At 32.6% G+C, this 17972-nt stretch overlaps 1 protein-coding gene across 1 annotated transcript in view; it reads left to right on the top strand.

Moving 5' to 3' along the window:
* LOC114337614 (uncharacterized) overlaps positions 1-17972 on the top strand; it is a 138811-nt gene that overhangs the window by 80768 nt on the left and 40071 nt on the right. The gene's annotated exons all lie outside the window — the stretch shown is intronic.

The following is a 17972-nucleotide window of genomic DNA, read 5'->3' as shown; positions in this document are numbered from 1 at the left end:
TTTATAAATATTTGACGATTGAAAGTCATCAACTTTTATAATTTTTAAAACATTAATTGTCATTAATGTCACTGAATGTATTTTTTCGTAACAACGAAGGGCATCTGACGTAATATACTTAACGACGGGCAATTATCAAAAATTATCGATTTAATTCAGATTTCTGTAGCTTTCTATTGGTCAGAATCTCCTATGAATGAAATAATCATTCTAATACAACTGTTATTTCAATTTTTATATTATCTCTAGTCTAATATGGGTTTAAAATCTAGATATAAAAGCAACAGTTTAGAGGTCTACATAATAGGCCTGGATCATGCGTACCAAAAAAAGTTTATTAATAGCAAGCTGAAATTTTCAATTTTGTTAGTAGCTTAACAGTGTCTAGTCGGACAAACCTTGATGTACGGGAACACTGGAACAGGGGAAGTTTTAATTGTGGAACAGGTTACAGGTTTCGAACGTCGGACTACGAAAATGTCCCATGTATTTTATCGGACAGAACTTCCAATTGATTTGCTACCCTTTCATTAAACTCTCATGCAAAAATCAGACTGCTATTAATTTATCACCATCATAATTCCTGTCATTTGGCATGTTCTAGATGTCGGACTTATTAAAATGCCAAACATATTTGTCGAATAAACATTTTTTCATATATGTATTGTTATGATCTGCTTCTTATTAATTTTATATTAATTATTATTTATTTGATTAATTATTTAATTGTCGCAAATCATACATAAAAGTGAATAAAAAATCTCAGGGTGCCTTTTTATACTATTAAAAAAAATCTAAATTATCTCACGTTATACTTATCTTCTCTCGTGGGTTCAGTATCTCTTAGTTGATCCTAATCGGGATAAAATAGGGAAAAGAAATAAAGCAAAATATTAAAATAAAAATACAGAATTGTCTTTTATTTATCAAAATCAATACTCTAAAATCTATCAAATCTAAAACCTGTGGACACAGATGTCCGAATGAAATTTTTACCACTTAAATTTATTATAGTTAAAAAAAACAATTTATGGGTTTGTTCCCGATGACTTTGGTAAAACAAACTAAACAAAACAAATTTATGTATTCGCAAGATTACCTATATTTACTATTTACTTTTTGAAATATTGGAATTTTAATTCATATGCTTTTTACTCAAAAATTAATTTCCGAACATAAAAATCTCTTTCACATAAATTGACTGACCTTTTGCTTCACTCACTCTGATGTCTTCTCGTGACCCAAAACAGCTCTCCCTCGTTGACTATGTTAAAGGCTACTCATCAAAGCCCTCTCCGTTCTCCAGCTTCAAAACTATCAGCATATCAGCACCAATTCTCCAACAAGCTGGGCCTCTTTTGACACGTACTCGATTCAAACAAAACTCCAAAAATTCTCTGCTCTCCTTCTCACAATAATACAGAATCAAAGAGGTATTTCGTCTCAATTTGATCTGTCTCTCGTTCCACTTTTCAACACTATTCTCCACTATCAAACAGCCACTGGTACTTGCTAACTATCTATCCACGAAAACGTCGAATTGCTCTTCAGCGATGCCAAAACATAATGACCTCTTTTTCAAACTCTCTCAATCATTCAAACTACCTTTCCCCTTCCAACTTGCCAAGAATCAGGAACAATCTTTTCCATTCGACAAACAAACATTCATTTTCAAAATTATTCCGACCATCCTAATTACTTTCGGGGAAACTCTATAACATTTACTCGTGTTGAACAAAGATATTAAATTTCCAAACTTTCTTTTTAAACCACTTTCCCAGAAAGTGATAATTACATCTACCTGTGGATTCTATAGTTCTCGTAATAAACAATCTATTTTATTTAAATCTAAATACATCGTCCTTTTCACTTTAATTATTCACAAAAGTCTTTAATGGTTTATCGGAAAGCTCATTAAAAAGAGAAATCCACTTACATCCAAACTAAATTCTAATAAATATTTACAGCTCAATATACAGGGTGTATAAAATTTATGTGCCCGCGTTATTTAAAAAAAAATTTAATTTAATTTTTATTTTGCCTTTGATTGATAAAATTGAAAACACAATAACATCCCCGACTTGTTTTGAGATAAAATCAGTATTAATAAGTGCAACAAAAATATGATTTTCTCTCGACAACAACACTTTTCTATTGTGTCAAAATATTTTGTCCCACCTGAAAAACAATTGCTTTCTTTTTCCCAGTGGCTGTACTTAGATGGGATAGGATAAGTTTTCGATCGAAAATTTTCTAAGTCTTTAGTCTCAAATGAATTTTCATACTTTTGGCTACAATGTTTTCTTCATTTATTAAATTTTCACATTCCCTCCATATTACACGCAGTTCCTTCTCCTTTTCTTCTCCACATATCAATTCTCTTTCTTTTTCCTCCGATTCTCTACACATGCTTATTGTGTATTCTGTCTTCTCCATTTTGCATACTTCCTCTTTAAATACCGCAGTCTCAATTGTATCTTTTCCGCCTTCTTTTTCTATTCTGATCTCTTCTTCTTCTGGGCTCATCTCATCTCTTGAGGAATCCCAAGCTTCATTTTCCTGTGTCAATCTTCTTTCTTCTTTTTCTTCTTCTGGGCTCATCTCTTTTTGCGAGGAATCCCAATCTTCATTTTCTTTTATCCATCTTCTTTCTTCTTTTTCTTCTTCTGGGCTCATCTCTTTTTTCGAGGAATCCCAATCTTCATTTTCTTTTATCAATCTTCTTTCTTCTTTTTCTTCTTCTGGACTCATCTCTTTGTTCGAGGAAACCCAATCGTCCATTTCTTTTGTCGCTCTTTTTTCTTCTTTTTCTTCATCTGGGCTCATCTCTTTTTTCGAGGAATCCCAGGCTTCATTGTTTTTACTTATCTTCTGCTGCTTTCTCCTCTTTCTTCCATGTCCTTGCTTCATTGCCAAATTCATTTCCACCGTTTGTTTTTTGTCTGCATTATCCTTTTTTCGTTTCTCATGTTCGTTGTCCATTTCCAGAATGTTCGGTTCTTCTTCTTTTTCATCTGTGATTTTCATCGTGTTATTTTTGAAATCTATCACCACATGTTTTTCTGACAATTCATCCACTCCTACGATCATATCATGAATCATGTTTGGCATTATAACACATTGTAGTGCATAAAATTTCTTCCCCAATCGAACCTTTATTCGTATTCCTTCATTTATTGTTGCCAAAATCCGTTTATTTGCGCCCACTAAATTTACCCTGGGAATTTTGTAAATCAAATTCGTCAAATCAACCTCTTCTATTAATTTCCTGTTAATCAAAGTAATTTCTGAACCAGTATCAATCATAATTTTAATCGGTTTCTCATTGATAAAACCATCTACAAATTTTAAATTATATCCACTTCCTTTATCATTATTTCCTGCTAATTTAATAAATTCCTTCGGGTGACAAAAAATTCCTGTTTGTTCCTTTGTTTTTAGTGAGCGCTTTCGTGAAAAGACGCTTGCTGTTCTTCTTCGCTTCTTCTTCCTTCGCTTTGTCTCTCATCCTCATATTCATATATTTGCGTGTTGTTTACCGCTCTTCTGTTTTCTCTTTGTCTGTCGGACCCGTATCGGTTTCCACAATTTTCCTGTTCATTCCTTCTATTATCATTTCTGTCCTCTTGATTTGTGCGGGTGTTATTTCTATTCTGGTTTTCTCGATATCTGTCTTCGTTCCATTGCCGATTTCTTTGTTCATAGTTTCCTCTTCCGTTGTCTCTATTTTCGTTTTCTCTTCTTGTATAATCTCTCCTAAAGTTCTGTCTTCTATCTCTATAGTCTCGATTTTCGCGTTGTCTATAATTATCTTGCGATCTTCTTATTTCTCTTTCTCTCAATTTTGCTTTTCGCATTTGCAAAAATTGGCACAAACTGTCGATATCTTTGTAGTTTTGTAGAGTTATGTGATCTTCTAAGGTATCTTCAAAATGTCTGGCTATCAGTTCTACTAGCTGTTCGGATGAATAATTGTACTGTCGATGTTTTGCATTATTATATAATTGTAGTGCATATGTTTTCTCTGAAATACCCATTCTATCACGGTACCTCCCATTTTGCAATTCCTTGTTTATTTCTAGCTCTTGTATTTTCCCCCAGAAATAACTAAGGAACTTTTGTTCGAATTTATGCCAATTGTCCAATTCTTCTTCTTTGCTATCCAACCATAAACTTGCCTCATCTTTAAGATGGTTCCTTATCGTTTCTTTGGCTGTCTCGAAGTTACCGATGTGTCGTATTTTCTTTTTTAAATTGTTTATGAAAATTACTGGGTGTAATTTTTTTACATCCCCGCCAAATCTTATTTTCACATCCTCTGTACTATGGATAATCGTTTCTCTTCTTTCTCCGGTCTCTCGTTGTTTTCTGATATCATCAATTAGTTTTTCATTATTTTGGAATCTTTCTTCTATTTCTTTCTTGTCTTCTTGTAAAGAATTTTCAAATTTGGTTTCCAAATTTTCTAGTTCCTTTTTCTGGCAATATGTTAACTCCTCCATTTTATTTTGAATTTTCATTTCTTGCTGTTCTATCTCGTTTTTCATTATTGTCAAACATCCTTTTACTTCATTTTTATACTTTTCTATGCGTTCCTCCATTTTCTTGTTGTGCTGTTCTATTGCTTGTTTCATTTCCTGTTGATTGTCATCCATTTTTTGATCCACTTTATCCATTTTCTTTTTTGCTTCATCCATTGCTTGTTTTGTTTCTCTTTGATTGTCATCCATTTTTTTATGTATTTCATCCATTTTTTGTTTCAGTTTTTGTGACTGGAGTTGCATCAGTTGTAATAATTTATCTATTCCTGATAATTCCTGTTGTTCTAATGCCATGATTGTTGTTTCGAAAATGTCTTCCTGTTCTATATGTCCTTCTTGTTCCAAATGTTCTTCTTGTTTTTTGTTTTCTTTGCTTTTGCTTCTGGTTGTTATCGACATGTAGTTAAAATTTATCCCCGCCTAATATGAAATTCGAAAATACCTTGTATGCTGTCGAGACGAAAATTTTTCTCTCCCCAAATATAATCAATTTATCCCACAAATTTTTAAATATTTCAAAATTCAAATCAATCAAAAATAAAATAAATGCGTAAAAACTGTACCTAGATAAAAAAATTAAGTCAAACAAATATTTAAAAATTTTTAAATATATCAACTTTTTCCGACGGGCAAATAAATTTTCCTTCACCTGTTTTTCCGTTTCCTATTCCCTTTAAATTCACAACTAGAGATACTTTTATGTCCTACGTTGGTTCGCCATGTTGTTATGATCTGCTTCTTATTAATTTTATATTAATTATTTATTTGATTAATTATTTAATTGTCGCAAATCATACATAAAAATGAATAAAAAATCTCAGGGTGCCTTTTTATACTATTAAAAAAAATCTAAATTATCTCACGTTATACTTATCTTCTCTCGTGGGTTCAGTATCTCTTAGTTGATCCTAATCGGGATAAAATAGGGAAAAGAAATAAAGCAAAATATTAAAATAAAAATACAGAATTGTCTTTTATGTATCAAAATCAATACTCTAAAATCTATCAAATCTAAAACCTGTGGACACAGATGTCCGAATGGAATTTTTACCACTTAAATTTATTATAGTTAAAAAAACAATTTATCGGTTTGTTCCCGATGACTTTGGTAAAACAAACTAAACAAAACAAATTTATGTATTCGCAAGATTACCTATATTTACTATTTACTTTTTGAAATATTGGAATTTTAATTCATATGCTTTTTACTCAAAAATTTAGTTTCCGAACATAAAAATCTCTTTCACATAAATTGACTGACCTTTTGCTTCACTCACTCTCATGTCTTGTCGTGACCCAAAACAGCTCTCCCTCGTTGACTATGTTAAAGGCTACTCATCAAAGCCCTCTCCGTTCTCCAGCTTCAAAACTATCAGCATACCAGCACCAATTCTCCAACAAGCCGGGCCTCTTTTGACACGTACTCGATTCAAACAAAACTCCAAAAATTCTCTGCTCTCCTTCTCCCAATAATACAGAATCAAAGAGGTATTTCGTCTCAATTTGATCTGTCTCTTGTTCCACTTTTCAACACTATTCTCCACTATCAAACAGCCACTGGTACTTGCTAACTATCTATCCACGAAAACGTCGAACTGCTCTTCAGCGATGCCAAAACATAATGACCTATTTTTCAAACTCTCTCAATCATTCAAACTACCTTTCCCCTTCCAACTTGCCAAGAATCAGGAACAATCTTTTCCATTCGACAAACAAACATTCATTTTCAAAATTATTCCGACAATCCTAATTACTTTCGGGGAAACTCTACAACATTTACTCGTGTTGAACAAAGATATTAAATTTCCAAACTTTCTTTTTAAACCACTTTCCCAGAAAGTGATAATTACATCTACCTGTGGATTCTATAGTTCTCGTAATAAACAATCTATTTTATTTAAATCTAAATACATCGTCCTTTTCAATTTAATTATTCACAAAAGTCTTTAATGGTTCATCGGAAAGCTCATTAAAAAGAGAAATCCACTTACATCCAAACTAAATTCTAATAAATATTTACAGCTCAATATACAGAGTGTATCAAATTTATGTGCCCGCGGTATTTAAAAAAAAAATTAATTTAATTTTTATTTTGCCTTTGATTGATAAAATTGAAAACACAATAGTATACATAATATATTATATAAAATTTGCTATTGAATAAACTTAAAACCAATCTGCTAGTTTTCACAATCATAAACTTGTCAGAATGACAAATTCCACAATTAAAATCCCGTTCCACAATTAAAACTTCCCCTGTTCCAGTGTTCCCATACATCACAGTTTGTCCGACTACACGCCGTTAAGCTATTAACATAATTTGTTAGAGTCGCATCTTCGATATGGTCTTCCGTTTTGGGGTTCTGGTACAGCTGCCCAGTTCGATGTTGTTTTCAGATAACAAAAAAGAGCAATAAGATTGGATGTTTAGCCTTAGAAGAACAACACATTGCAGAAGTTACTTCAAAGATCACGGAATTTTAACCCTTCCATCTTTGTATATTTTAGAAAATGTTTGCTTAATTTGTAAACATCTACATGTCTTTCCACGAAGACCTAATCATGACTACTTCACGATAAATTCTACCTTTGACGTCTATTTGTCGACCCCGTCCTCTGAGTTAGTAAAGAAATCTATATTATATTCCGCAAAAAAACTTTAAAACCATCTCCCTCTACAATTTAAATCTGCAGCAGCTTTCCCCAAATTCCGTAAAATGACAAAAGCCTACCTATCTGAAAGACCATATTATTCAGTAGAAGATTTTCTTAATCAATAACTACGAAATTACAGTTAGTTCAGTCGCAGTCGGTTTAGACTTTAGACGAATAACAGGCCTAACCTTGCATTAGGAGCTGCCCCAAATTTTAGTTTCCTAATCTTCAGGGGGTCAATAGTAGCGTAAAATTAAAATGAGAATGGTTTTTGCTTTATATCTCCGCCATTTTCAACTTTTTGACAAAAAGTATAACAATCAAAATTGTTGAAAATGTGATTTTCTATCATTTCTATTTTACAATTTTTTCGTGCCGTCGATATTTTCCGAGTTATGGCGGAAAACAATGACAGTTAGAGCATAATTATTGAATTATCTCGTTTATTATTAGTTTTACGACAAAAATGTCTCTATACAAAAATAGAGAAAATTAAATTCTACACAATTTTAATATCTTTCGTTTTTTTGCTAAAGTTAATATTTAGGTAGTACGTATGCGATAACGCGTGACCGTAAGACCCGGTTGATTTTGTAACAATTGTTTTTGTTCAATACCTATCTACGCCATTTTCAACTAAAATTGTCCCAAATATGATTTCGTACAATTTCTTTTTAACAATTTTTTTCATGCGGTTGATATTTTCCGAGTTAAGTAGGAAAATAGTTAAAAGTGGTGGGGGAAGCATAATTACTAAATTGAATAATGTTTCTGAGCTGCCCCAAATGTTGTAATTCTATCATTTAGGGGAGATCAATATAAGTGTAAATTTAAAATCTCGACTGAATTCCGCCGTTGTATTAGCCGCCATATTGATTTTAATGGAGAACCGTTGTTGCTTAATATCTACACCATTTTCAACTTTCCGACAAAAATGATGGGAACTAAAATTGTTGGAGACGCAATTTCCTACAATTTCTTTTCCACAATTATTTCATGCGATCAATATTCTCCGAGTTAAGGGGGAAAATAGTGGAAGCGGACGAGAAGCATAATTATTGAATTGTCTCATTTATTATTAACTTTACGACATAAGTGTACATAAACAAAAATAAAGAGAATTAAATTTTATACAATTTTTGAAACTTTCAATGAAACACCAACCAAACTAAGTACATAAAAGACATAAATAATAACTTTTATGCATTAAGTTCACTTAGTTTTATTAACTAGCGGGTTTGATTAATTGAATTTGTCTGTCGATCATTAAGTTTCATGTCAGCTAACATATTTTAATATTTCAACAATTTTTTTTAAATTTTGGACCCTGTTGGAGGGAATTTTGCCATCCTCCCCTCGTAGACACGCCACTGGTTCTCTCGAAAAATTGTAGTAGATCGGAATTGCAACAATTTCATTCCTTACACTTTTTGTCGAAAAGTTGAAAATGGCGGAGATATCGAACAAAAACAATTACTATAAAATCAATCAGGTCTTACGCTCGCGCCTTTACCGCATACGTACTGCTTTAAGGGAGCTCGCAAACCAAAGCAATATCCCTACATCGCAGAACATACATTGCGGAAAGATACGCACTGAGTGTCACATCTGGTTTTCGGTGAACGAAATTCCACCGAAAGTCACCGAAGATTCACCGAAAACCAGATGTGACACTCAGTGCGTATCTTTTCGCAATGCATGCCACATGCGATGTAGGATATTGCTTCGGTATGCGAGCTCGCTAAATATTGATTTTATCAAAAAAATGAATGTTATCAAAAATGTATAAAATTTAATTCTCTTCATTTTTGTATAGATTCAAATTTGTTATAAAACTAATAATAAGCGAGGTAATTCAATAAATCAATAATAATTATGCTTTAACTGTCACTATTTTTCCCCATAACTCGAAAAATATCGACCACACGAAAAAAATTATAACAAACAAAATTATAGAAAATTACATTTTCAACAATTTCAGTTTCCACACTTTTTGTCGAAAAGTTAAAAATGAGGGAGATATTGAACAAAAATGGTTATCGTTTAAAATCAAGATGGCGGCTAAACGCAACGGTCAAATTTAGTCTAGATTTTAAGTTTAGGTACAATGCGACAAGCCAGAGCTGGCGCGTGACCTTGAGCGGAAATACACAGCGACAAATACAGAATACGGGTAGGTCAGCCGCCAGTACTCGCTTGTCGCATTGTATACTACTATTGACCCCCCCCCCCTAAAGATTAGAAAAATAAAATTTGGGGCAGCTTGTAATGGAAGGTCAAACGCTATCCCGACTGGCCTAAGTACCCTTTGCACAATTAGTATTTTTATTTTTGAAGTTATACTTCTTTAGGCGCGATTGAGATTGAGGGTGAATTTATATTGATCTGCGCGCATGCGCACACAGACGGTTTGGTATGAGTCTTTATACTGGCTCTGATTGGGTGTTGAAATGATCTGTCAATAATTGTTCAATATGGAGGTTATCGGTAAACAAAAATGTTGTATAATTAGTGTGACCAACTAGTCCGAAAAATCCGGGACATGGCCCGAAATACTAAGTCATGTCCCGGCGTCCCGGACATGTCTTCCGGGCCATCCGAATTTTCAATGTTTTGTCAAAATTCTGTTTTCGAAAAAAAGTCGACAATTTCTAGAATGTAATACTAATACCACATCCAAAACGCATGCATTTTATATCGTGGTATTATAGTTCTACAAAAACTAAAACGGTTGACTTTTTTTCGTTTATGTATTTTAATTTAATTTTAATTTTTATCGAAAGACGGAAAGCTAGACATAGAAATTGCAAATAGGACAAAGAAAGCCACGAAAATATATTATGCCATTATTAAATACGATACTGAGAAAAAGGAAAATCAGCCAGGAATCAAAAATACATGTATCTATATAATACAATCACAGTACCAACTGTTCTATATGCAAGCGAGACATGGGTTACAAATAAAAAAACATGAAAGTGCCATAAATGCAGTAGAAATGAAGCAGCTGAGAAAATAGCTGGAAAGACGAAGATGGGCAGGAAACGGAACGAAAATATCAAAAACGTGCTAAGACAGGAACCAATAGAAAACAAAAATTGAAACAGAAAACTGAATTGATTTGGATCAATATGGAACAGATGCGAAAAGACAAGAGAAAAGAAGAAGGGGCAGACCTAGAAAGGAGTGGATGGAACAAATCCAGGAAATCGGGACCAAGAGAGGGAAAACAGCGCAACAGATGAAGGAAATGGCAGGAAACCGGAAGGCGTGGAAAAAATGGGTAAAAGATAGATAGGTGATAGCAAAGTCCGACGCTCTTATTGGGCTTAAAGGCAACGAGAAGAATACAAAGTATTTTAATTATCGTCTCCTGAAAAAAAACAATGGCCCGATTTCCATTGAAAAGTCCCGGATTTCAGGTATTTTTTTCAGCCTTGTCCCGGATTCGACTGAATTGGAGTTGGTCACACTATGTATAATATATTAGTTTTTATTGTTGTGAGGACATAAATAAAATCAAATATATAATTATAGTGACTTTTTAAATAGTTTTGAAAAGCCACAGGTACGTAATTCTAAATGTTTTAGTTGTATTCCAATAAAAAACTATCTTCATACCTATTTGGAAAATGTAAAAAAAAAAATAATTTACTTACCTAGTGCTTGCTATGCTATACACCTAGTAGGCAATGCTTTAATTTACATAATCTGATTACGAACAAACTTTCTACAAATTTTCATCTAATGTATCGTTTTCTTACTCTATATATTGTTGTATTTTAATTCGACAAAAATCAAACTAATAAAAATTCATATAAACAAAATGTCAAAAAGTTGTTCAGTTTGTGTATTTTCCCACATGACGTATACGCGAAGGTGGGGCAGTTTGAAATCGCTTCGACATTCGTACGGCGGGATACACGGGAAGTAGGTTCAAGCCCAATGCAAGTTATATCATTTTTTTATTTTTTTTATAGATTTTATGAGTGTAAGTATATTATTATATAATTTTTTTCAGAAAATACGTATTTATTTAAAATTTTTGGCAACAATTATTGTTCAGAAATCATTTGTGGCATTTTTCAATGTGTTTATGTGTATTTTATTCTTTTATTATTTTAATTTTTGGTATTGTTTTAATAAAAATTTTTGGAAAGTAGTAGAGACACTGTTTAAAGTAAAATGATTTCGTTGAAATCATATAATAGAAGTATAACTTCTTACGTGCGTACAAAGTACACACATTCTTTTTTTTTATCTATATTTGGGTATCATAATATGCAGCAGCTTAACTTTTAAACTTATTAGTAACTAGGTAGACTAAGCAATTAGCACTTTATTAAAATTTTTAAATTTTGCAGTAATTCGTTGTTTCTGTTTTATAGGCTATTGATTAAGTACTATAGAAAGGAACTACAACGTTAACGGGGTTTTATTATTTCATATGGTCAATGAATCTCTATATATGAAAAAACCGGGGAGTGCTACTATTTAAAGGGGTGCGTTTTTGAGAAATGGGTGAATTAGTCCCTGGGCACAGGTTACATTAGGGTGAGTTCTATGCACTTTTGGTACAAACACGTCTACATAAAAATTGTTCCTGGTTAAATTTCCTACCTAAATATAACTTTTTAAAGTCAACGATACTTTTTTTTACAAAAATATATTCAAAAGAAAAAACACAAAGAAACCCAAAAGAAAGAAATTTTGTTTTTTGTTCCATAACTTTTGTCCACGGGGATATAGGTATAGACATTGCTTTACAGAAAAAAACTTACATATTTTCTCTTTAAAATGATGTTTGGTAGATTTCATTAGGATTTACAGTTTTCGAAATATGATTTTTCAAAGTTCGCCACTCACAGCAATTTTGGGCAATTTTTCTTGTTATTTCGCAAATATTGTTCTGTAACTTTTTTCTACGTAACTTTAGGCATATGCAATGGTACATGTAAGAGGAATAGAAATCAATTACCTTTAAAATGCTCTACTGTTTAATGTTGTACGACTTCTTTTAAAGAGGTTATCTTTTTCAAGATTTTATACTTTTAACGACTTTTTATATTTTTTACGATTATTTTTTAAATTTCACATTATAACAATTTTTTCTACATTTAGGTATATATTATATAATAAAAAAGAAAGCTTATTCTGTTTAATTTAAAATGGCGTATTATAAAAAATTCTAGGATTATTTTTGAATAAGATATGCTTTTTCAAAATTTAATAAGTACTTACAACGATTTTTGAGTTTAGGATGGATTATTTTTTAAATTTCTCATTATAACTTTATGTAATTGTGTGTTATGATTGAATCTTATTTTTTATAGGTAAAACTTTGGATCCACTTGACTCGGCCGGGCAAACTTCAAAATATGGATTAATTCCAATATTTACTGTCAAAGCTCCTGCACCAGAAGCTTTGCTTGAAAAAATAGCATGTAAATATACCAAAGGATGTAAAAAAACTGCGGTTGTAGGAAGATAGGAATTAGTTGTTCAATATTCTGCAAAGGGTGCATGTGCATGGGTACTAATTGTGGGAACTCTAAGATTACTGAGGTGTCAGAGGAAGATATTGAAGCTAATGCTAACTAAGAGATGAGCTTTGATTTTGAAAAATTTTTAATGTCAACGTTTAAATAATTTTAACTAAAGTGATGTTTTGTAAGACTAATGTTTATGTAATTTTTGTAAAAGAAATAATTTTAAATAATACAGGTAAAAAAATATCAAAGAATCACTCGGTTTCCATTATTTAAATATAGATGATACACCATTTTAAAGAACAGAAATTAAGCCCTCTTTTTTGAGCAAATTATACTATATTCATGTACAAGAAAAAAAAGTTATAATGAGAAATTTAAAAAATAATCCTAAAATCAAAAATCTTTGCAAGTACTTATTACATTTTGAAAAATAATATCTTATTCAAAAATAATCCTAGAATTTTTTGTAATACACCATTTTAAAGTAAACAAAATAAGCTTTTTTATTATATAATATATTATACCTAAATGTAGAAGAAAAAAAGTTATAATGAGAAATTTCAAAAATAATCGTAAAAAATGTAAAAAATAATATTTTTTTATATTAGGTATTAGATAATATATACTATATAATATAATATTATATAATATATTATATAATAATATTGTTTTATTTTTATATTATCTTATAAAAATCATTAAAAGTATAAAATCTTGAAAAACCATAATATCTTTAAAAAAAGTCGTACAACGTTATACAGTAGACCATTTTAAAGGTAATTGATTTCTATACCTATTACATGTACCATTGCATATAGTTAAAGTTACGTAGAAAAAAGTTACAGAACAATATTTGAGAAATAACAAGGAAAATTGCCCAAAATTGATGTGAGTGGAGAACTTTGAAAAATTATATTTCGAAAACTATAAATCCTAATTACCTCTACTAAATAATATTTTAAAGAAGAAATATGTAGGTTTTTTTTCTGTAAAGCAATGTCTATACCTATATCCTCTTGGACAAAAGTTATGGGACAAAAAACAAAATTTCTTTATTTTGGGTTTCTTTGTGCTTTTTCTTTTGAATATATTTTTGTAAAAAAAAGTATCATTGACTTTAAAAAGTGACATATAGATAGTAAATTTAACCAGGAACAATTTTTATGTAAATATGTTTGTACCAAAAGTGCATGGAACTCACCCTAATGTAACCTGTGCCCAGGGACTAATTCACCCATTTCTCAAAAACGCACCCCTTTAAATGGTAACACTCCGCGGTTTTTTCATATATAGATGTCCATTGACCATATGAAATAATAAAACCCCGTTAACGTTGTAGTTCCTTTTAGGTATCTTATTTTGAATACAATCAATAGCCTCTTACTTTATTACTATTATTTTTGTTAATTATATTGACGATTTATGTAATTTTAGTAAATTGAATTGTTATTGTTTTGATTTCTTGACTTTTTATAAGCTTTGTCGATAAAATTGTACATTTTTCCATGACAATAAAGCATAATTATATTTATAACAAATTTTTAGCTTGCTATTAATAAACTTTTTTTTGGTACACCGGATCCAGGCCTATGGGTCACTCCACGAATATACGACTCTCTTGGATTATCGCGACAATGAATATTTTAGTGTACAACATGGGAAGTACGAAAGTAAATGGCTCTAATAATTATTCCAATAAACAGCAATGTAATTTTCAATTTACTTTCATTTTTCTTATTTTACACAGCAAAATATTCGTTGTCGAGATGATCCAAGAGGGTCGTATATTGTTGGAATAGGGATTTCGTAAACTGGTGACTTTAGGAAAAAATTCCGAAGCTGGAAACAGGTCGATGTTTATTTTTAAATTATGATTTTTTGGCAGGCGACATTTTGCGTCCATGCCCTTAAAGGAAAAGTCAAACAATAAGGGTTGCACGTAATTTTCCCCTTGTTGCCATATTTTAAATTAAATATATATATATATATATATATATATATATATATATATATATATAGTGATTTTTTGAATAACGGCAATTCGGTCAGATGAAATAAAACTCTATTTGTTCTAGGTCTCAATATTTCGTCACTATTTGGTGACTTCTTCAGGAGAAAACTGTAAATTTATGTAAAAAAATCACTATTTAACACAGTACGGTCGAAAATATTTGTACAAATATATATATATATATATATATTTCATTTCTGGGCGAAACACATTTCTAAGAACTGTTGTTTGGATCTTTGATTCTATTCGAAAAATTTTTCCCAACCCGAAATGGTGGATGTGTGAATTGTTCGTAAGGGGATTTTTCCACATTCTCTATTTCATCTGTTTTATATATATATATATATATATATGTTACACTTGAAGTTTCCGCGGGAGCTATATGTGCTTTCTGTTGTTTTCCGGGTTTGACTCCGCGTTGAATAATTTTGGTTTTAATTGATGGATTCGACCGTTACTTGATGGAAGTTCATTTTATCTAACAATAAAAAACTGAAAACGTTTGTTTTCTATACTTCCACAAAATTTATTATATCTAAGTGACTACAGCTGTTTCGGCGGAGTGCCTTTCTCAAGTTGTACAGCTGTAGTCACTTAGATATAATAAATTTTGTGGAAGTATAGAAAACAAACGTTTTCAGTTTTTTATTGTTAGAATTTTGGTTTTGATAAAAACCATTATTTTGACGACGTTTCGGCAAGATCTCACTTGCCATTGTCAAGTCAGGTAGTTCCGCTTCTCGCTGCTGCTTGAAGTAAACTGAATTTTTACTCACGATACCGTCGCTTATGTAGTTGATCCTGATGCTGCTTGCCCTGCGCGAACTCTGGCTCTTGTTATTGGTCCGGTGTAGGTTGCAGTCGTCGGCGGGATGTTACGCGTGGATGTTGCGGCCTGATTTATTTTGGTCTTTTTCTTCAATACCGTTTTCCAAGTTGTAGGAAGCCGTTGCGCATCATCTCTTTGGTTTAAGCCGTTGGGATTTCTTTCAAGTTCTATCGATTCTCTGATTTCCCGTTTTCTTTTTATTTCGATGTTAGCTAACATCGTTGTTTGGTTCAGGTTTATTGTGTGTCCTGTATTTGCGACATGTTGAGCCAGGGATGACGTGGTTTCTCCCCTTTCGATAGCATTTCGGTGTTCTTCTCGTCTTACCTGGATTCTTCGGTTGGTCTGTCCAATGTACGACTTTCCACAATCCCCACACGGAATCTCGTATACACCTTGGCTTTCTAACGATATTTTGGTCTTTGGTGTTGGTAAAATAGTTGAGATCTTTCTGTCCGTATTAAATATCGTTTCTATGTTGTGTTTTCTCAGCACTCTCCCTATTTTCTCTGTCGTACCCTTCACATATGGCAGAATGGTTTTGCCGATCGGCTTATTGTCTTCTGTAGGGTCCTTATCTCTTCTTCGAGCATTTTGAGCTTTTTCGATGTTGTATGTTGAGAAGCCGTTTTTTCTTAACGCTGTTTTCACGTTATGCATTTCTTCATTTTGATGTTCTTGGTCTGTCAGTCTTTCGGATCTTGTAATCAAGGTTTTGATGACTGAATGCAATTGTGCAGGATGGTGGTGTGAAGCAGCATTTAGATATCTATCGGTATGTGTCGGTTTCCGATACACTGTATGGCCTATGTGTCCGTCTTGTTTCTTTATTATTAACACATCTAAGAATGGAATTTTATCGTTTTCTTCCAGTTCCATGGTAAACTGAATTTTATGGTGGATATTGTTGATGTGTTCTAAAAAAGCCTTTAGTTTTTCTTCTCCGTGGGTCCAGATAATAAAAGTGTCATCCACGTATCTAAGCCACAGTTTGGGTTTGTATTCAGCTGTTTCTATTGCCCGCTGTTCTATTTCCTTCATAAACAAGTTCGCTATTACTGGTGACAGTGGAGAACCCATCGGTGCTCCCTCAATTTGTTTATATCTTTGTTCCTTATAGATGAAATAAGTGTTATTTAAACAGTGTTTGGTTAGGTTTAGTGTATCCGGTGATATTGGATACTTTTTGCTTATGATGTCCAGTGATTCATCTATTGGGACCGTGCAAGTTCGGCAAAGCGACCCCTATTTCTACGCTCTATACTAAAATTCGCACTTTTAATTATGTTGGCCAATTATATTAGTCCTGGTTACTGGATAATTGTCAAGGCCATAGTCCAAAAAAATAATAAGAAGAAAAAATAAGATTCAGGTTATGTTATGAAAACGTCAACAATTGTATGTAGTAAATAAAATTAGTTATTAAAAAGGCAGTACTGCAAGCAAAATAAAATTAATTAAATTTACCTTTATATAATAATTGCATATCATATCAATATTGTGGAGCAATATATAATTTTTCTGCTTCATTGACAGAAGGTATGAAATATACGTCAATTTGGCAATTTCAATTAACAATATGAATTATTTAAGATAGTTGCAATATTTCTCCGCGACTCGCGCAGGGTCGTTTCTCGTTTCCCCTTCCAAGTACTTGCACACCTCGAATAGGAACATTCGTGAAAAGTGAGACAACATCGAAGCTGACTAGCAAATGTCCCGGCTCAAGAGTCACACCTTTTATACGCTCGATGAAGTGGCTCGCGTTCTTGACGTAAGACTCCGCTTCTTCCGCGTATGGTTGCAGCTGTTGGGCCAGAAATTTCGCCAGCGGTTGTAAGGGAGATCCGATGGAACTCACAATTGGTCGCAGTGGCAATCCTGCCTTGTGTACCTTGGGTAGGCCGTAAAATTTTGGGCATCTAGATGACTTCTCTCTAGGTCTCTCAGGTCCATCTCATACCTAGAGAGAAGTCATCTAGATGCCCAAAATTTTACGGCCTACCCAAGGTACACAAGGCAGGATTACCACTGCGACCAATTGTGAGTTCCATCGGATCTCCCTTACAACCGCTGGCGAAATTTCTGGCCCAACAGCTGCAACCATACGCGGAAGAAGCGGAGTCTTACGTCAAGAACGCGAGCCACTTCATCGAGCGTATAAAAGGTGTGACTCTTGAGCCGGGACATTTGCTAGTCAGCTTCGATGTTGTCTCACTTTTCACGAATGTTCCTATAGATGAATCACTGGACATCATAAGCAAAAAGTATCCAATATCACCGGATACACTAAACCTAACCAAACACTGTTTAAATAACACTTATTTCATCTATAAGGAACAAAGATATAAACAAATTGAGGGAGCACCGATGGGTTCTCCACTGGCACCAGTAATAGCGAACTTGTTTATGAAGGAAATAGAACAGCGGGCAATAGAAACAGC

Source organism: Diabrotica virgifera, chromosome 8, assembly GCF_917563875.1.
Source record: "Diabrotica virgifera virgifera chromosome 8, PGI_DIABVI_V3a".
Classification (NCBI taxonomy): Eukaryota; Metazoa; Arthropoda; class Insecta; order Coleoptera; family Chrysomelidae; genus Diabrotica; species Diabrotica virgifera.
This window is presented reverse-complemented; position numbering and strand designations above follow the sequence as displayed.